General features: G+C 33.6%; 2 long non-coding RNA genes across 3 annotated transcripts in view; both read left to right on the top strand.

Moving 5' to 3' along the window:
- The window catches only part of LOC139431697 (uncharacterized), a 193526-nt gene that overhangs the window by 5140 nt on the left and 165940 nt on the right, over positions 1-22446 (top strand). The window lies entirely within an intron of this gene.
- LOC111417859 (uncharacterized) lies at positions 13588-14651 on the top strand. 2 transcript variants are annotated; one of them, XR_002706735.2, is made up of 3 exons: positions 13588-14088; positions 14192-14423; positions 14578-14651. It is a non-coding gene; the product is annotated as an uncharacterized lncRNA (long non-coding RNA). The 2 variants fall into 2 exon arrangements; XR_011642007.1 differs by having other exon boundaries at positions 13588-14423.

The following is a 22446-nucleotide window of genomic DNA, read 5'->3' as shown; positions in this document are numbered from 1 at the left end:
AACCAGGATGCATTAGAGAATTTCTTCTGTCAACTGAGAAGTAAAGGTGGTTCAGACGACCATCCATCGTCTTTAAATGCATTATACAGGGTGTCCGCTGAGGTATCCGAGAAACTTTGTATATGAATTCTATAATTAATTTTAAGCACAAATGATTCTATTCATTTTCTCGAAATCCAACCGGTTGTTGAGATATCGAGGTTTGAAGTTGACAGATCATATGAATAGCATGCTAAACAGTACAACACATTGCTAGGTTGCCTATGGAAAAATTGCGATTTATTGTAATAAAAGCTTAATGACACTGCAATTATTAAAGCTGCTCAATGTGACCACCGCCTTGTGCAATGCATAAATCCTTTGTCGGAGCTCTCGTTTTCAGTTGTAGTTCTCCATATTGTTTTTTACCTCTCGAAACGCTAGTTAGTCACTACTATTAGGCTTTCCCGTTGAATACGTAAGTGTCTTCACATGTCCCCACATGAAAAAATCTAGTGAGGTGAGATCCGGCGATCGCTGTGGCCAAGCAATAGGACCACCACGACCTATCCATCGATTTGGATACTGTTCATTGAGGAAATTCGTGACAATTTTTGCATAATGGGCGGGAGCACCGTCATGTAAAAAGAACATTGTTCTTCTAATTTGAATAGGAATGTCCTCAAGTAATAGAGGTAGATCGTTCTCCAAAAAAGCCTGGTACATTTCGCTGTTCAAATTTCCGTCGAAAAAATGCGGTCCAATAACAACATCACTAATTATTCCAGCCCAAACGTTTACGGAGAATCTATTCTGGAAATGGGTTTCTCGAATAACATGAGAGTTTTCGAATCTCCACACATGTTCGTTATGAAAATTGTTGATTCCATCTCTGGTAAATCTAGCTTCGTCACAAAAAAAGAGTTCTTGAAAGAGTATCCAGATGATTTCTCCACCATTCACAAAGGCGAACTCTTTGGGGAAGATCCTCGGGAAGAAGTTGTTGATACTGGTTGGTAATGATTGGTTGGGATGCAGTCCGTTTTCCCGCAAAGTGTCATGCACAGCCGTCCTAGCTTGTCCAGTAAGTACAGAAATTCTTCGCATACTAGTACCATCATCATTATCAACAGCATCAAGCACTTCTGCAACATTGTTTCTTCGCCTAATTTCTCTTTCACAAGTCGATTTAGGGAACGCACCTCTTAATCGAAGAGTTGTAAAGACTCTACCGAAGGTTTGCTCGTCTGGAAGACGGCGGTTTGGGTATCGTCGTTGATATTCCCTAACTGAGGCGGTGGTACTACCGTTGCAATATCCATCTTCATGTGGATAAGTTGCAGGCATGATTTTAGCACAATTGATAACAATGATGACATTGATGACAATTAATGACCTGAATGTCAACAATTTTATTCTAATATCAATTAAATGGCTAATTATTCAATTACCTAGCAACATGTTATTTACTGTTTAGTATCTATCCATACGAACTGGTAACTTCAAATCTCGATAACTCAACAACCGTTTGGAATTCGAGAAAAGTGATTAGAATCATTTATGCTTAAAATTGATCATAGAATTCATATACGAAGTTTCTCGGATACCTCAGCGGACACCCTGTATAGAATAAGGGCAACTATACTTGGAAAGAATCCCGGTGTTTTACAGGCCGCTACCAATACTGTAGATCGTGGTCAAGAAGAGTATGTTGTGTCTTCTATACTAAAAAAAATGAAAATTAAAATCACGGATGACTGCTTTTCGGCAGAAAGCACTCTAACAAGTGATTCTTCTATTTCTTTAAGATCAGAGAATTCAGATTTGGATGTGGCTGATAAAATGAATAATAAAGTAAAGACTCGCTTGAATATATAGCTAGCTATTTAGCCAAAAAATATAGAGATAGGTATTATAGGTTAGGTGATTACACTTATAAATTAAAGGAAGATCATAACTATTACTATCTCATAACTATATACCGTCGTGGGTGACACATTTATCTTACGCTGGGTTAACTAAACCCACAAATACATGATTTACTAATGTACAACACTTAAATACATTTTTTGAGCGTTTTCATGATATGAAGTAGTCACTTGTGTTTCAGACTGTGGCTCATCAAATGTAGGCTTATAGAGGGATTTACAGATTAATCACACAAACACTTATATCAGTCAACCGTGCATTAGAAACAACATCTATTTCTTTGCAGACAGTCCACATTTACCAAACCATTACTTTTCCTATTTTCCAAAACGTTACTATTCAACCGAATACAACGCATTGGTGTTAAGTGAATTTATAACTTTAGTAAATGACTGGTTTGATGTCATGATTTCACATACACCATGCAATTCAATTATATTAAAAAGTGGCTATGGTAAAGAGGTAGATCGTCAAAATCAAATATTGGATTCTATGCACTATGTCATGTCGGAATTGAAATGTAAAAATGAAAGAGTGTTGCAGACATTTCAAAACGGAATTTTCATAAGGACATGAAAAGTCGATATAATATCCAATACATCTTAACACATAGAGTAAATCAAGACGTGTTAGAAAACTTCTTTGGACAAATAAGAAGTTGGGGTGCTTTGAATGATCATCCGACACCATTGAGTGCTTTAGAAAGGATACGGGTAATTGTACTTGGTAATTCAGCCTTATTAGGATCTATTCAAATGCTGAAGACCAAGAAACTCAAAAAGAATATTTAGTAGGGACTGTGTTTCGAAGTGCAGAAATTGCCTTAGGTAAAGAGTCAACAACGTCATCACTGTCAGACAAAAATATTGATGAGGAATTAAATATATCTCTTGAAAATAACACCCTGTTATCAGAAGAAGATGGACTGCAATATTTAGCCGGTTGGATAGCAAAAAAAATAAAACATTCATTTCCAAATTCGGGAGAATATACATACAACATTTTTGTTACTGATTTTTCAAACTTATCTCAGCATAAATAATGCGTCGGATATGTTCAAACTCTAAATCGAATGAATTTTATACTCTAACTATAAAAGTTAACTAATTATTCCAATTTTTATGTAAAAATTGGCCTTTTTTGCTAAATTGAAAATTAAAATTGAAGTTCAATTTATGATATGTAACCATAGAAACCATAAAACTTACAACTTATGTTGGTGAGATTAAGTCTTTTCATGCAATGTTACCCGTGAAAGAGAGAATTTATTTAGTACTGTACTATGGTACTAGTAAATCATGTTTTCGTGTAGTTATACAAAAATTCCAGCAAAAATATCCGAACACAAGAATATCTCATGTGGGGCTCGCAAACTGATGAAAAAAATTTGGAAACGGGTTCTGTATTATCCATAAAGAGGCAGACAAAGAGACTAAATGAGGAAGACAAGACAGTTGCCGAGCTTACCATTCACACATAATTGCGGGCCAAATGGTTAAATTTACAATTTCGTCAAAAATGGATTGAACAAAATGGTCCTATTTGATGGCCAGCACGTAGTCCTGATCTTACAATTATGGATTTTTATTTTTGGGGACGATTGAAACAAATTGTTTACAGTGAACCATTATAAGATGATGCAGAACTATTAAAACTAAGAATAATTAAAGCGATAGAATCTCTACCACTGGCGGAAATTCGTACTTCTTATTGTTAAAAATGTTAATTAATTCTTTAATTCAAATAATTTTATTCGTCTTGAAAAATACATTTATATCTAGTTACCTCTCGTTCAATTAAAAAAAAAGAAAAACACATCTGTCAAAATACAAAAGTGCATCTTTTCATTTTCGTTTTTCTCTCAAGTAACTTCTTCAGATCGCCTCATATAAAGTTTAACTCAGTGATAGTGCTTCAAATAATGAGAAGTAAGACAATTTTCTTCTAATTTAATGACATTTTATTTTATTCGGAACAATTCATTTTCATTGTATTAATTAACTAAGTAAATTCTAAACTCTTGCAAAACACTTATAAAGAATTTAGAACTCGTCTTCAAATGTGTGCCGAATTGGAAGGGAATTTGTTTGAATGAGGATTTGTTCACTTACAAATAAATAATATTTATTACTTACATAGTGTTTTATTACATAAATTTACATTTAAAATATTTTATTCAATTAGCCATATTTTAATTTGATTTGTCCGTATATTTTTCACTAACATAAGTTGTAACTTTTATTTTATTTTATTGGTTTCTATGGTTACATATCGTAAATTGAACTTGAAAAATTTTTAATTTAGGAAAAGTATAACTTTTACATAAAAATGAGAATAATTAGTTAACTTCTATAGTTAGAATATAAAGTTCGTGCGATTTAGTGGTTTGAACATATCCAACGCATTATTTATGCTGAGATAAGTTTGAAAAATCAGTAATAATTTTTTTTTCTTTGTAACTCTATCCGGGGACATACTGTTATAAAAGAAATGAAAAATTACATAATTATTATTTACCAACATGGGTGGAACGGTTATCACTTGGCGGGCTTACAATGCCATCACAAGAATTTTTAACCTTTATTACTGATTTAGAACATGAATTCCAAAAGATATTGGGAAAAAGTGAAATTGATCACTCCAAAAATGTTATAAAATAATTATTTAATAAAATATCACCTATATTTGATAAAAAATTACATAGTATTATTAACGTTTTTTTAAGGCAACCTGTATTTATTAGAATAAATTTTTTAAATAAAAAATATGACGAATTAAAAAAATCCAAAGCCTTTCAAAGGAAAATGGAAAAAATAAAAGCAAAAATTTCAAACCGTTAAACATTGTTATTGTATGATGTTTCTTATAATAAAATAAGTTTATTACTGATTAGTACTACTGTTATTAATTTAACTCGATTTGATTATATAATTCACGTCACTTTTATTACATTTTTTTATTTATTATTTTCTGCATGTTTTCTTGTTATAAAGTTAGTATTTTCTACTTTATTCCTTGTTTCATTGCTACATTATCATCATTGATAAGGATAATCTACTTTTCATAACGTTTTATTCTGTAATTAAGTTCTTTAATACAGCTATTAACCCATTACCGTTATCGGATATTATTATTTTGGGAACCCCATACGTTAGAAAAACACCCTCTTCCAGACACCGGACCACAGATGCAGCAGTGGCCTGCCGTAAGGGAAAACACACAGGAAACTTGCTAAAGGTATCAAACACGACAAGTATGTATGCAAATCCGCGCGAACTTCTAGGTAAAGGACCAATAATATCGATACTGATGATCTGCCATGGTTTTGTAACATTCACTTTACTTTTCATCTCTCCAGCTTTAGCCTTTTGTTCCGGCTTTGATCGTTGGCAAGTCTCGCATCCACGAATATACTTAATAACGTCGTATCGCATTTTGGGCCACGTATATAATTGACCAATCTTTGAAAGGGTTTTCATCGTCCTTTCGAACCTATCAACCTCCAATCGTTATCTGAGAGATTCGGATGATTGCTTTTGACTTTCTTAAAGATTTTCTTGTTTTCCACTCGATATAATGGATATTTTTTCGGTTTCGCCATGATTTTCTCACGCAATTTTTCATACCAAGGATTGTTACCTTTTTGTTTCCTTTTTTTTATCCTTTCCAATTTTCTTTCTTTTATTTAATTCTATTTAGAGATGCAAAGTTTTTTTTATTTGTAGAGAATATGTTCTTTTTTTTTACAGTGACGATTTTCACGGCGGTGCAGAATCCTATTTTTCTTTAGTTACCCTTTCCAAAAATGGCTGTCTCTGATAAGATTATTTTATTTTTTTTAATTATTCAATTTAGTTAGTCTAACGTTTCTCTAATTCAGTTCTTTTTACTTTTCAATTTCATTTATTTAATTTTATTAGAATTTTAAATTAAAGTTTCATAAATTTCACATAGTAATTTTTAATAAACAAATTTATTCTGAACATATTTTGATTTTGTTGGTACCAGATGTGACGTTAAGTTCACATTTTTTTTTATTCGGTATTTAAAGAAATCCGAATATGAGATTCTCTTTCTTTTACCAAGTCAGTCGTGAAAGACATATCTAGTGAACTTGTTGCCAAAATTTTTGAGTTTTGTGATTTAACTTTTGGATTATTTTGGGCATATCCGCTGTTAGCGAAGTCATCACGAAGATATTCATTTTATTTATAATTCCTGAAGGAATATAAATTTACGGAGTTATTCCGGAGTTAATTATTTTAACGAAAATTAAACAGTTTTTTTTTACTGACTAAGGCCTCGAAGATCGGAGGTAGGTTTCGTTTAGTTTTTTTTAACTTTTATTAAAGTCATTTAATTTATCTTTAATCCATTTACATTTGTGATCAAATTTAAATATATTTTTTTTTCTTAATCATAATCATAATCATAATCATAATCATAATCTTTATTGTGCCATAAGATAGTTCTCTTACACTCGTCAGTTCAATTTACAGGTTCACATTTACTACTAAGAAATATCAATATTACATTTTAAAAATTCATCGACGGAGTAAAACGCATTCGAAACCAAGAAATGTGTCAGTTTACGTTTCATAGTAAGAAACGGAAGACTTCTGACATTCAACGGCAACTTATTAAATAGCTTTTGACACATGTATGTTGGACCCCGTTGCGTCATACTCAATCTACACTTATCAACATACACATTACAACGATTACGAGTTGCATATTTGTGAACATCAGCATGATTTAAAAGCTCGTCGAAATTGTTCAGAGCATACAATAAACAATTTAATATGTAAATAGATGGCAGGGTTAGAACGCCTAAACGCACGAAGATGTGTCGACAGTCCTCACTGTATCCCAGGCCTCCCACAACTCTTAGGGCCCTACGCTGTAAGTTAAAAACCCGTTTGCTAGCGGGAGTGTTTCCCCACGCTAAAATGGCGTAAGATATATGGGTTTGTATAAGCGCGAAGTAAGCGGCTTTTACTACTTCTAGTTCCACCTTGACAATAAGGTTTCGTAGCAAAAAGATGTTTTTTGAAATTTTCTTACTTATAGCGTCAACATGATGATCGAACTTCAATATTGGAGTGGTTATGTGAACTCCCAAGAATTTTCCAAACGACGGGTTACCAAAATTAGTAAAATTAAAATTTCTCTGACTTAAAATCATTCTGACTGTTTTCCCATCATTCAAACACAACTCATTCGCGATGCACCAGTTACGTGCTCTATTTAGAACCAATTCTGATCTTTGAATGACCTCTTCAGCTTCATTGCCTCGGATAATTAATGTGGCATCGTCAGCATATAATAAACAGTCAATGTCCCTAAAATAATACGGAAAGTCATTGAAAAACATCAAAAACAAAAGAGGACCAAGGATAGAACCCTGTGGAACACCCCTAGTCAAACTGACTCTCTCCGATGTCGCTTGACCACAAGTCACCTGTTGCGTTCTGCCGGACAAATAAGATCGGATTAGAGCAACACTTTTATCGTCAAAATTATAAACATTGCGAAGTTTATCAATAAGAATTGGATGAGAAACTGTATCGAATGCGCGAGACAAGTCCAATAACAATGACATACAGTATTCACGCTTTTCAAAGCTGTCAAGACAGATATTCACATATTTAACTACCGCGTCAGAGGTGCACCTACCCCTACGAAAGCCAAACTGATGAGGGTGCAATAAATTATTTTGGTCCAAGTATGCGATGATTCTATTGAAAAGGGCCCTTTCAAATATTTTGGAAAAGGTGGGCAGAATACTTATAGGACGAAAATTAGCATTGTTATTCTTATCTCCGCCTTTATAAATTGGAATTACATTAGCTATTTTTAATAAGTCAGGAAATACGCCAGATGAAAAGGAAAGATTCACCAATCGTGTAAGGGGCGCCACATATAGGCCGGTGTTACTTCTCACAAAGTTTGCAGAAATGCCATAAATGTCTTTAGAGTTACTAGATTTTAAACTGCAAAGCAGATCACGAACTTCAATCGGCGTAACTTCACAACACGAAAAGTACACGCCTTCTGGAGGCAGCGTGTGACAAACGTCCATAGCGCAAACAGTTGAATCTGGCAAACCTCGAACCACCTCGTCAGCAATGCCAATAAAAAAATTATTTAATTCATTAGGGTTTAAATGAGAAGTGTCATCATTCATACCACTACGCCTAGTATTATTAATAAGATTCCACATTGCTTTTGGTTTATTCTTGCTCTGCTTAATAACTTCACTCGAAGCCTTCTTTTTTGCATCAGAAATCGCCTTTCTATATTGAATTCTAAGTTTATTTCTAGCATGAAGTAAGTCATCCATTTTAAATTTTCTATAAAGCTCACAAGAAGAGTTATACATATCCCTTATCTGTTTCAAATTGTTGTTAAACCAATTGAGGCCGTCATCACAAGACCTGAAATTTATTTTACATAGAGGAAAAGACGCATGAAAAGCCCCCACAATGACATTATGAAACATTCCATATGCATCATTCACGCTATCAGGAACCTCACTCAAAATTTTCCAATCGAATTGATTCAACATGTTAAAAAAGTTCATTCTACCGCTTAGTGTCAGAGGCCTGTGCAGTTTTGTATTATAGGTTTTAATTTCTTTAACATGATGTGTCGGTATACTAACACTTTGCGCCCTGTGATCTGATAAATTTGATTCAATCACAGTAGTATTGAAATTATTCGTAGAAAAATTAACAAATATGTTGTCAATACAATTATTTATTCTAGTAGGCTGGGACACTGTCGGAACAAAACCATGTGACACAAACAAGTCGCACACCATCGTCGCGTCAGCGCTCCGACCCCCAAACCATACATTAAAGTCACCCGCCACGACAACACGCAACTGATGGCGTAACATAGTCAATGCCGAGCTTACAATGTCGCAAAATGACTGAATATCACCAGAAGGGGATCTATAGACACAAATTATCACTACGTCAAATTTTTTACACAGTATACCCGTCATCTCACAATGTTTTTCCACAGATAATTTATTAATGTTATAAAGAGGGATGAAGGAAAATTCACGTTTAATTAGTATCAACACACCGCCACATTTATGATCAGAACGACTAAAAAAAGATGCAACGGTTTTGTCAGCAATGTTCATACCATATTCCAATTCATCCTCTCTGAGCCAATGTTCACAAACACACAAAACATCAAAATTTACAGGAAAATCAAAAAGGAAAGCATCAAGTTCACTAATTTTGTTCCTAAGGCCCTGGATATTTAGGTGAAATACATTTATTATATCATTCCTCAAGTCTACGCCACTTTCCACGGTCTCCGGTAGTTGTAAAAATTTTCGTTACTATTTAATAATATTTGTTCCTTAGAGCTAGTCTGCATGGGTAAACAGTCAATATTTATCACAGCATTAGTTTTCTTATGGTACTCACTATGATCATTATTAATAAGATTTGCAATGTGTGAAAAGATTTTACGTTTCCCAGAAGCATTCAAATGGAGTCCGTGTTTCGTTTTATCACGCCATGAGAGAACAGTGTTTGCGTCTATATAATAGTTTTTATTTCTGGGACTAATCTTATTAAAGAAATCAAAAATTTTGCAGTTGAAATTATAAATGCTAAAATTAAGTTCCTTCTTATCATACCAATACGGAACGGACAAGTACAAAACATTACACTGACGAGCTACAGCCTTTAATTTACGGTATACTAGTGCTGGCGGATCATTACCCTTTAGCAAATCATTACAACCGCCAATTACAAGAACATAATCATTTTTATTATAATCGCGACATATCTTACCAATACCATCCAATACAGTAGCAAACTCAGCATTAGGCTTACATATAGTGAGTAGATCGAATTTTGTTTTGTCCAGATAACATTCCAAAAAGTCACTAGAACCTCGCGCATGGCTGTCCCCCAGGATTAAAACTTTCGATTTATCCATTGGTTGAGAAATATGGTTTATCCCAGGAGATTTTGATGCGGATTGACATGGTATGGATAGTTCGATTGGTTTCACCAATGTGTTTTTCTCCAGTACATTGGGTATCTCTGTAAGGACACTATAATTGCATTTAGCCGTTTTCAGTAGTTTCGGGAGTGGTTTCTTCTTATTGACATCACCCACAACCAGATTGTCTGACGATGCCTTCGATAACTTCTTGTTTTTGTTTTGAGTCTTTATATATTTTGTAAGCTGTACAGACAACAAATTGACCTTGTCTTCTAGAGACTTTATTTTATTTAAAAGATTAAAAAAGAGTCTATTATGTTTTCTTGGTTTCCCCTTATTGACCACCGTAACCACACTTTCCATTGTTTCATTCAATTCGTCAGATATATTTAATGATTCGTTTAAGTTATTTTGATTGGAAATTAACGCATTTTTAAGTTTTTGCTTTAGGTAGCATTTAGAACCCTCATCATTAAGTCCGAGTTTCTGTAACTCTTGTTTAATTTGGATAAGTCTTAAAGAGTCTATCTTTAGGAGAATTTCACTCATATTTATGTTTATTGAAAAACCAGGTTTTTTACGAGAACCGGATTTCTTGCGAGAGATATCAACCTCTATAGTGTATACGATTTTGGTACTTAAGTTACCGACACTTAAAGCTTAAACATTTACAAACATTTTAATTAGATGTAGTTAAACACTGTATAAAAACACTCTATAGCACAACAATAGAACCTTCTTCAAAGACATAGAGTCTTCAATTCGACTGATAATAATAAAACTTTGTCGTAAAATCAAAATAAATACGGAGCACTTACAGACACGTGTGTGTCGCTGAAGTACTTCTTCGTCGCGAAATGAAAATGAATTTAATAAATGAAAAAATCGAATTTTTGTTTTTTCGCTTAAGAGGTGCTTTAGGGCCTTAAGAATAATATATATGTCATATAGTAATATATATGTCTTCTGTTGTCCGGGAGCGCGTTAGAATTTATGAGTACGGTTGCAGGCATAACGGTATAGGGGTCGCTATACGCTATACAGCGTGTCCCGTATCTTCCGCATCAGAGCATTATACGGTTGTAGAATACATTATTCTGAAGCGATCTTTCTAATAAAATTTTTTCGAAATGTTTATAATAACCGCACGGGAACTGTTTAACGACGACCAATAACGGACAACTTTGATTCATCGAAAAAGTTTATTTCTCTTTCCATAACGAATCTATTGGTGAGCGGACCGGCCGAGGGTGGCACCGATTACCTGAGTCTGATTTGCGATCTGCCGATTGGACGAAAAACAGTTCCTTTAAACAGTTCCCGTGCGGTTATTATAAACATTTCGAAAAAATTTTATTAGAAAGATCGCTTCAGAATAATGTATCCTACAACCGTATAATGCTCTGATGCGGAAGATACGGGACACGCTGTATACATTTAAAGTCCCTAGATTTACAAAGTACCGCGGTTCATGACGCCTGTTTTCGAACCAAAATGGCGGTTTGACAACTTGTCACTGCATCTCACCACTTATTTACAAAAATATTGCCGTCTTGTTGCCTTTGGAGTTGCAAAAATGAGAGTAAGAAGGACTTTCGACTCTTCAGAGTACCACGAGAAAAAAAGAAAGGAAACTTGGCGTAATGTTATCAATAGAACGACATAGTTTTAAATTTCCCGCTTGACTTTCGAGCCAAAATGGCGTCAAACCGCGGTATTTTGTAATTCTAGGGGACTTTATATACATTCGACTAAACATGTGTAGCGTCAGTCAGTAGACCGCGTGTCGACAGTTCAAAACAACGCGTTTCACGTCGTGTGTACGTTTGATTCTAGTAGAATAAAGTGATAATTAGAAGAAATTAGTGATAAAAATCCGAGTCGCGAAAAGAAAGGACAAAAAGGTGACCCTGCCTACGAAAAAAGAAAGAGAATGAGAAGCAAACGACCCCCAAATCGTTATGAAATGGAATGCCATGAAGATTTGAACGTCAGCGCATCGACAAAGAAACTGAAAGGCCGAAGCATTCACGACGTTGAAGTAGATTCAACGTTCGGTTATCATCTCTTAAACTTTGTATCCGTGGTGTGTAAAGTGTGCCATTCTAACGTGAACTTTACTGAAAGCAGCAAACGAGGCTTGGGATTCAAAATTATTATATCTTGTGGAAAATGCGACAAAACTGAAATACCGAATTCCCCATTTATCAAGAATGCATACGAAATTAATCGGAGAATTGTTATTGCCATGCGATTGCTCGGAATCGGTCTACAAGGCATAAGAAAATTTTGTGCCTTTATGGAACTGCCTCGTCCAGTTTTCCAATCAGTTTATGACAATATTATTGACCATATTTGTACTGCCGTAAAAATAGTTGCCGATAATATTATGTCAAATGCAGCGATGGAAGAAAAAAGAATTTCTGCCGAGAAAGGAGAAGAAAATGGAATTACTGTCTCGGGCGATGGGTCATGGCGGAAACGTGGCTTTTCTTCTTTATTTGGATTCGTTTCGCTCATCGGCTGGTACACAGGTAAAATCATCGATGTCGTAGTGAAATCAAAATATTGCAAATCGTGCGACTATTGGAAGAAGAAAGTAGATACCGAAGAATACAGTGAATGGTTCGAAAATCACGCGAATGAATGCCAATCAAACCAGATGGATCAGCTGGAAAAATGGAGGTCGATGCAGCCGTCGAAATGTTTCAGCGTTCTGAAAAATTACATGACGTACAGTACGGCAGTTACATCGGTGATGGCGACTCAAAAACGTTCAAAGGTGTCACGGATGCTAACCCATACAAAAACATAACGATAACGAAAAAAGAATGCGTAGACCATGTTCAGAAACGCATGGGCACCCAGCTTCGTAATTTGAAGAAACGTACAAAAGGCTTGGGCGGAAAAGGGAAACTGACAGGGAAGCTAATTGACGAACTGTCAATATATTTTGGATTAGCCATTCGTAGGAACTGCCAATCTGTAGAGAAAATGAAGATCGCTATATGGGCCACACTGTTTCATAAGTTATCTACAGATGACAATCATCAACATAACGATTGCCCGACTGGAGAGGATTCCTGGTGCTCGTGGCAAAAGGCCAAATCTTTAGGCACTTTGGACACATATACACACAAACCGCCAATGTCGGATGAAGTTTTCAACGCCATTAAGCCAATATACCAATAGCTTACCATTGATGACCTTCTCACTCTTTGCATCGGGGGTTACACCCAAAACAGCAACGAAAGTTTTAATGCAACGGTGTGATCGATAGCTCCGAAAACTATGAATTCCGGCAAAAAAATCGTCGACATTGCAACCATCATCGGATTGTGCATCTTCAACGACGGTCTGATGTCAATTTTACACATTTTCGAAACTATGAACATGGAAATTGGATCGAATAGCTATCAACTTTGTACGGAGGTGGATGAGAGACGCATACAACAAGCTCGGATCGGTCTCAAAACTGGTCGACAGGAAAAAGAAGACGACGACATGGAAATGGAAGGCCAATTGTATGGTGCAGGCATTGCAGATTAAAGGTATATAATAATTTAATGATTATAAATCCAAATACATGAAATTCCTCTTGATTTTGTATTTATTTTATTGTTAAGTCATTTAACGTTTCGAACTATTTACATAGTTCATCATCAGAAATCACTATAAAAAAGAACTTTAAAAAACAGATTACTTACCACATACGGAAACTTTATATCAGAATGATTCGAATGAATTAGACGTACGGAGTGTTGCAGATAGAGATAAAATAAGTAAATTCTATAAAATCAAATATATCCCGACAATAACCAATAAAATTAAAGCTATTTTTAAGAAATATGAATTTCAAGAAATCAAATTAGCACAATATAACAATAATAAATTAACCAATATTTTGAGTAATATGAAAGACAAAATAGATAAGACGGACAGAATTAATACCATATACCAATTAGAATGTAATAACTGTAATAAGGTGTATATAGGTGAAAGTAAACAACAATTACATAATCGTATAAAACAGCATAAATACGATACTAATCAACACAAAATTATTAATAAAACAGCCCTTTGCCAACATGCAATCAAGAATCGTCATAATTTTAACTTTGATACGCCTAAAGTGTTGACCACTGAAGGAGATACATTCAACAGAAAGAATATTGAAGCCATCTATATCACCAAAAACATTAACAGGTCAGTTAATTTTAAATCAGATTCAGGAAATATAGGTAGTTATTATGCAGGCATAATAAACAAATTAGATATATGATTAGTTACTAATTAATTGTAATTTTAGATATTGGTAAATTTTAAATTTGTAATTTGAATTGAATTGTATTGATTTCCGTAGAACACATTGTTAAAGAAAAACTGGTTCCGTCACGATATTCCTTCTTATAGTCGCTAAGTCCATACGAACACGTTGAAATGTTTTGTAATTTGAAAAATTTATAAAATGTAAGATCATGTAAATATACACAATTTACCGATAGAATTGATAAATTAATCAATAAGGATACTCGACAAAGGTACTTTTTTGTTTTTGTTTTCCTTTTTGTTTTTGTTTTTCTTTTTGTTTTCTTTTTTTGTAATAATCTATGCGTTGTACGTTCAATCTGTTTTAACAATTTCCATAAAGGAGATAATTTCGTCGACGTTGCTTTTTAAAGTTCTTTTTTATAGTGATTTCTGATGATGAACTATGTAAATAGTTCGAAACGTTAAATGACTTAACAATAAAATAAATACAAAATCAAGAGGAATTTCATGTATTTGGATTTATAATCATTAAAGAATAACCAATCCTCTTTAATCAATTAATATATTATAAAAGGTATATAATAATCTTCTACGATTTTTCAGTACTTCAAACTTTAAACGCGTTTTTCTCGAAACTACTTTTTTTGAACTGGGAGGAAAGATAACTCGAGCAAATCTTTACCGATCGACTTGAAATTTGTACAGTATATTCGAAACACATTTCTTTATGGAGCCACGTAGGTGTTTTTTGAAATATTACTAACTTTTTGTTTTATCGACGATTTAACGACTTTTTTTTTACTTAAATTTGTAAATTTTTTTAAATATGCACAATTTTTCGAAAAATCAATATATCGAAAAAATCCTACGTGGCTCCATAGCTGATGTTATATAGAAACTAAAAATGTTTGCTTTTATATTCCAGGTCAAGAATTACGGAAGATTTCTTTCCTCCCATAGACCCCCTTCCGAAATCAGGCGCCTTCGAAATACGCTGCAGAGCTGCCATTTTAAGATTTTCTTTTTTAAATTATATTTTGTTTGATACTTGAATACTAATAATATAAGACCTACTTTACAGATTTTCGATTAATCCTTTCATTAACCCAGAAAAAAAATCCGAAAATATGCCTTTTTTTTTCGAGCTCTACTGTGATGTCCCCCCTGTGATGAAGACTTAAAATTGGGATTAGTTAGTCGTTTTTATTATTTTTTTTTTAATTTGATTTAAATGTTTTTCCCTGACAAGCTTGTAGAGGGGGCGGGGGGGCGAATCATTAAGTTTCGCGATATTTTTGTTATTTGTTTCCCATTTTATCTCTTATAAAAAGAATGTGATTTGTGATTTTTTTTTTTATCTTTCATATTAACTGTATTTATTTATTTTTTTGTGTTATCTTTGCATCTCTTGAATAGAATTGTTTATATCGTTATTTTGATTTTAAATTTCCTTTTCCCTCTCTTTTTCCAACAACCCACTTCACCATTAGTGTGGGTCAAGGGATTTCAATGGTGTGGCGCCAAATAAATGAACTACCCCTCCAATCCTGAACTAGCCGAGATCCCCTTAACCTCATATTATTTAGATTGGGAATTAGGAATCAATTTATTTTTGTTTTGTATCTTCTTTTCTCAATTTGTTTTGAAGGCGTAACATTTTGGCGCCCAACGTGGGGCCACAAATAAATAAATATATACAAAATTTTCTTTTCCAGTGTATATTTTCTTGTGATCATATTATATTGATTTTGTTAATTTTTTTTATAATTATCACATTTATTATATTACGTAAAGCAGAAGTCAAATTCAATTATCATGGATGTGAACAGGTTGATGTCGACGAGTTAAAGTACGAATTAGCTATCCGACGGATTACAGGGAAATTTTCTTGAGATGAAATGAGACTGTAATATCTTCACTTTATAGTTTATCAGATTTTTATTTAAACACAAAGTGTTAATTTTAAAACATATTTTATTTTCCTTATAATACAATTACACCGGTCGCGAGTTTAATCGATTAGAGCTTGCTTAAGACTTCCCAGAGTATTCTATTCTACTTATTCCTATTACCTACGTCGACGGCCGAATTGCTGTCGTCAACAACATTATGATATTTCGTTTCTTTGGCGTAAGATTGCACATGGTTTAATTTATGAAATCTATTAAGGTATTTTTCCATTACACCTTCCCCGCCAAAGAAAGAAAAAAAAACCATTTCACATATGTTTTTTTTTCACACTTCTTATATTTTCTTACTTCTTATTATTTTCACTGAACATATTTCTTAACACGTTGTTTATGCACTAATATTTCTTTGTCTTTAATTTTAATTAGCACATTTGGAGCTTTTTCTTCCACTACTTCATAAGGTCCATTGTACAAAGGCTCCAATTTATTTCCGCACTCATTTTTTAATAACACCTTATCTCCTAACTTATAGCTAACATCGTGAGCTCTACTATCTAACTTACATTTTCTATTTATCTTTGATACCACTCAATTTTCTCTAGCTTCATTACAAGTAATTTGTAACTTATACTTCAATTGATTTGGATAGTCATCAAAATTATACAGGGGTTCAAAATCATATTCTAAACTTAGAGGTAATTGACATTTCTTTCCAAATACAAGTTCATATGGTGTAAACTTTGTTTCCGTATGAACAGTATTGTTAAAAGCAAAGCACCAAAACTGAATCCAAGAACTCCATGTATCTAAATTTTTGGAAGCATGTATTCTTAGAAAAAATCCAAAATTTTTATGGGTGTTCTCTAATGCTCCCAATGTTTGATGGTGATATGCTGTAGATTGCATTTGATTAATCTTAAGCATAGTACAACAGTCTTTGAATACTGAAGCTAAGAATTCAGTTCCTTGGTCGGTTACTATTGCTTTCGGAATTCCGTAGCTCAAGATAAAATTTTCAACAAATGATTTAGCCACTGTTGCTGCTTCTTTATTTTCAAGAAGGTAAGCCTCTACACACTGCATTGTCAAAATGTATTTGTTTCCAAGAACATCTTGATTAAGGGGCCCTACTAAATCAAGATAAACTTTTTGAAATGCCGAATTTGCAGTAGACGTAATAACTAAAGGTTCTTTATGCGGAATTGAATATTTATACCGCTGACAACTATCGCACTTTTTTATGAAGACTTCAATATCATGTTTAAGATTTGGCCAAAAGAAATAACGTTTTATGTTAGCATATGTGAGATTAATTCCTGCATGACCGCCAGTGGATGAATTATGAAAATCATTTATAATTAATTGTTGCTGTTCTCTGTTTTCAATAGGCTGGGCGTCAGTACCAACATTTATTTGTAATTTGTATTCTTTAATTTTATTTACGAACTTATACAGTCGGTTAATGAGCTCATTGTTCATTTTATTTTTATAACCTTTCAAGATATATATATTTTCAATCTCATTTTCAACGCATATTGATTGCAGGTCTCTCAACGACACATCTAATGCTGACGTTGATCGAGGTATCTGCTGCATAATAATTTTTCGTGCGCGCTTATCATAATATATGTTTTCCGACTTATTTTTAACTCTACAAATATTTAATTGTACTGCATTAGGGGGGCAATTCAATAACTCCACTATGCCTGGGTGATCAGTCCAGTCAGTAGAATCATTTTCATTGTTTCCCGTATTCAAATTTTGTTTCAATCTAGCTTGTGCCCGTGTAGTTACTAACACGTTAATACCCAGTTCCTTTAATTGTGTGGATTCAATTCTCGATAGAGCATCCGTAACTACATTTTCAGTTCCTTTTATATATTTTACAGTAAAGTCAAATTCTTCTAATACTAAGCGAAATTTTGTTAGTCGACTTGTTGGATTAGTCATACCAAATAAGTAAACCAGCGGTCTATGGTCAGTAAATATATCAAATTTTTTCCCAAATAAATATGGCCTAAAGTGTTTTACTGCCTAGACAATTGCCAACAATTCCTTTTCTATAGTACAATAATTTTTCTCTGCTTTATTTAATGTACGACTTGCATAAGCTATCGGCCTATGTGTTTCGTTAGACAAAACTGCACCTATTGCACTACCTGATGGATCCGTTTTTAATATAAGTTTTGATGTATTTGAAAAATTTGGATAAGCTAATACGGGTGGTGAGCTAAGTGAAGTCTTTAATAAATTAAATGCTTCTTGACATTCAGATGACCATTGAAATTCGATATTTTTACGTGGTAACTTATTTAATGGGTGAGCAATTTTCGCAAAATTTGGAATAAAACGCCTGTAATAATTGGCTAATGCCACAAATCGCTTTGTTTCGTTCGCGTTTCTCGGGGTAGGGTAGTTTTTAACAGCTGCAATTTTCTCTGGATCTGGAGATACTCCTTCACCAGATATTACATGTCTTAAATAAAGAAGCTCTTTTTTCAGGAAGTTACACTTAGACGGATTTAACTTTAAATTGACTTCTCTTAACCTTTGAAGTATTTTGGTTAAATTTTGATTATGGAGTTCTAAATTATTGCCAAAAACTATTATGTCGTCTAAATAAATAAAGCATGAGTCGTAATTTAAACCAGATGTTGCAATTGTGATGACTCTAGAAAAAGAACTCGGACTGACTTTTAGTCCCATTGGTAAACGTTTCATCTGGTAATGACCTTTGTCAGTTGTAAATGCGGTGCAAGGTCGGGTAGACGGCTCCAATTCCACTTGATAGTACCCTTGCGTTAGGTCAAGATGCGAAAAGTAAAAAGCGCCCGATAAAGAACACAAAATTTCATTAACGTTTGGTAAAGGAAATTTATCATCTTCCAGACATTTATTTACCAGCCTATAATCTATGACCACACGCCATTGTTTATTTCCATTGTTATCCGGTTTCTTTGGTACTAGTAAAAGTGGAGACGACCATTGAGAACGAGCATTATCGATAATTCCGTCGTCCAACATCTTTTGTACCTGTCTTTGTATTTCAGCTTTCTGTGTTTGAGGTTGTCGATAAGGTTTTACATATACTGGCACAGCATCTTTTTGCAAGTAAAGTTTTTGTTTGCAAATATTAGTCACTTCGAGAGGATCTCCTTCTAAATGAAAAACATCTGCAAACTTTGCACATATTTTTTAAATAGCTGTTTCTTCTTCTTTATTCAGATTTTTAGTGTTTATTAAGTTAAGTACTTTATCTATACGATTAACCGATATATTTTGTTTTTGAAAATTATAAAAATCATAATTTGAGAGTACTTCGACAACTGGTTTAAAATTTGTAATTCGAACCTCTTTGTCATTAACGTTTAGTATTCTAACTGGAATTAAATTTTGTTGTGGTCTAGCAAGGATACCGGCTGTAAAAACTCCTTTGCAAATTTCGGTTGGTAAAATTACACAATCGTTTTCTATTGATGTTTTAATATATTTAATGATTTCGCACCGTGGTGGAATAACTTGTTTATGTTTCGATAATAACGGAATACAAATTTTTCTTTGATTGATTTGTAAAGACATTGTAAAAGTTTCATAGTTTAGATTAGCGTTGTATTTTAATAAAAAGTCTAAGCCTATAATTCCATGAATAGAATCGTGAGAACGTGGAATGGGTGGGATATCGTATTATTCTGAAATATAATTGTCATTTTACATATCCCTTCCGAAAACATAGAACCACAGATACCGTTTAGTTTAGTTTTTTGAGAACTATCTATATAAGAGTTATTAACAAATTTTGAAAAAACAGCACTTATTGTAGCGCCTGTATCAATTAACAATCGTATTTGTCCTTCACATTCCACTTCTATGAAATTAGCGTCATTGACTTGTAATATTTTTTCCGACACATTATTGCTGACGACAAAATGTGGCGGTGTTATTTTTTGTTTCCTGTGACTCGTCTTGTTGTACCGCATAGATCCGATTGCCTACGCGAACATTACCCCTTCTGGCGCGTGTATAACCTCGAGTATTACCGCGATTGTTATTTTGATGTCTCAGATTTTGCTGATGATTATTATTAAATTTATGATTATAATAAGTATTATTTTGTGAATTTCCACGATTGCCGCGATTTCCACGATAGCCAAAATGTCCACGATAGCCACGCCATCCACGGTTTTCTCTCCAACTACCTCTAAAATGAAAAATGTGGGGGTCTTGCCCTAAATTATTCCTACTTTCATCAACCGCAACGGTTATAGCTTCCTTTAACGATGCACAGTTTCTAGCTTTGACAATATTGTTCTTAAATCATTATTTTTTAAGCCGTTACAAAACGCGTTTATTGCCAATGTTTCATTGACGACTGATAACACATTTGTGCTTTCTCTGTTACCTTTCGCTTGCGCAATAGTTAAATTGTTCATAAGGTTTTCAATTTCTGAACCAAAGTCGTTTAGTGATTTTGAGTTTTGACGCGCTTGGTGCAATTTTAAAGAAAGTGTTGAGGCCGATTGTTTACTTAACAAATGAGTTTTTAGGTCCTTTAGTAGGTCTGCTACAGTAGTATAACTTTCATTTAATTTAATTTTTGCTTTCTCGGATAAACGGGTTTTGATGACATATCGAATCAATTGAGTTTTACTTGGTTCATCGAGTGTATCAGAATAAAATTCAATGGCATCAATCAAATGTTTTATTGTGTCCTCCTTGCCATCCATTACTCGCAGTAATGATGACGCAATTTTAAGATCAAATTTATCAGCCATGTTTATATTTATTATTTCAAAAGATGTAATTAATTTATTTTTCCTATCAATCAATACTAACCTAGTGGACTCTATTGTATTTCTAATCTTAATTTTACATTCATGTATAACCTTCTGGACTTTATCCTCTAAATTACCTATTTCTAACGTATAATTTGTTTCTAATTCTCCTAATTCTGCTTCTAATTGATCTAGTGCCCTAAGCTTTCTTAAAATTAAATCTAAATTTGCTCGCTGTTCTTTATTATCCTTTCCAACGTTTGTTGCAAACTTCTCTAACTTTTCAGTTTACTCATTAAATCTGTCTATCATATCTATATTTACCCTATCATATCTATACACTTGATTCTATCTGATTTAATCTATTTTCATGACTTCTAGTTACTTCTTGTCGTATTTTCTTAATTAAACATCTTTTACAATAGTTATAAAAACAACGTATCATACCGATTACAATGAAGATACCAATAACGACAGCGCAGACTTCTAAAATGTCGTATTTCTTTCCATTTTCCACCGTTGTTCCTCCACTGTTTCCAGCTTGAGAAATGATAACCTCTTCCTTAGTGTTAGTTGAACCCATTTTTCCGTTTTAATTTGTGTATTTTTTACAGAAAACACAAACTACTGTTAATATTATGAAGACAGTAACGCTCAATGTTGTTGCAGCTATCCAAATCACTACGATTAATTGTTGGACTATTTCTTCTGATCTCAGTGTATAATCTTCATCCGTATATGACATTTTCAACACTTTTTATTACTTTTTTTTTTACACATAATATTACTAGTTTTTAATGTCCAGGGCTGGCAGGATCGCCATGTAATGTCTTCACTTTATAGTTTATCAGATTTTTATTTAAACACAAAGTGTTAATTTTAAAACATATTTTATTTTCCTTATAATACAATTACACCGGTCGCGAGTTTAATCGATGAGAGCTTGCTTAAGACTTCCCATACTATTCTATTCTACTTATTCCTATTACCTACGTCGACGGCCGAATTGCTGTCGTCAACAATATATGATATTTCCTTTCTTTGGCGTAAGATTGCACATGGTTTAATTTATGAAATCTATTAAGATATTTTTCCATTACAAGACATACTCTTAGAAAACTTCGAAAGATGGAAAAAGATTCAAGTTTTGAATGGCCCACATATCCATTTACTTATGAAGAGGATTCAAAAGCTGTGGACGATAAAATCAACACACTCACACCGTTAGTTGATGATTTTACAGGAAGTAAGGCTTCAAATAATTACAAAAAGTTAGATAGTCGACTTACTCATCTCTTAGATAGAGCTACACGAATAAAACCTACAACTAAAGCAGAACAGGATAATAAATCAAAATTAATATCCACGATTGTTTCTTTAATTTCACTATTGGAAGTTAAAGGGAAAGCTCACACTTCGACACCTACGAAATCAGTAGCTGAATTAAGTTTAATGGCAGGAAATTCTTCGTCAGGAGAAGAGACAAGTGATTCAACTGATGATGCTAAAGAAGTTATGTGTATGAAACCAATTCCTGTGACGAAATGGGGAACTAAATTTACAGGAGAACCAACATGTTCCTTGAGCGCATTCCTGGAGAGAGTTAAAGA

This window comes from Onthophagus taurus, chromosome 11 (assembly GCF_036711975.1).
Source record: "Onthophagus taurus isolate NC chromosome 11, IU_Otau_3.0, whole genome shotgun sequence".
NCBI classification, from domain to species: Eukaryota; Metazoa; Arthropoda; class Insecta; order Coleoptera; family Scarabaeidae; genus Onthophagus; species Onthophagus taurus.
The sequence above is the reverse complement of the archived record's forward strand: the minus strand, read 5'-3'. Positions and strand labels throughout refer to the sequence as shown.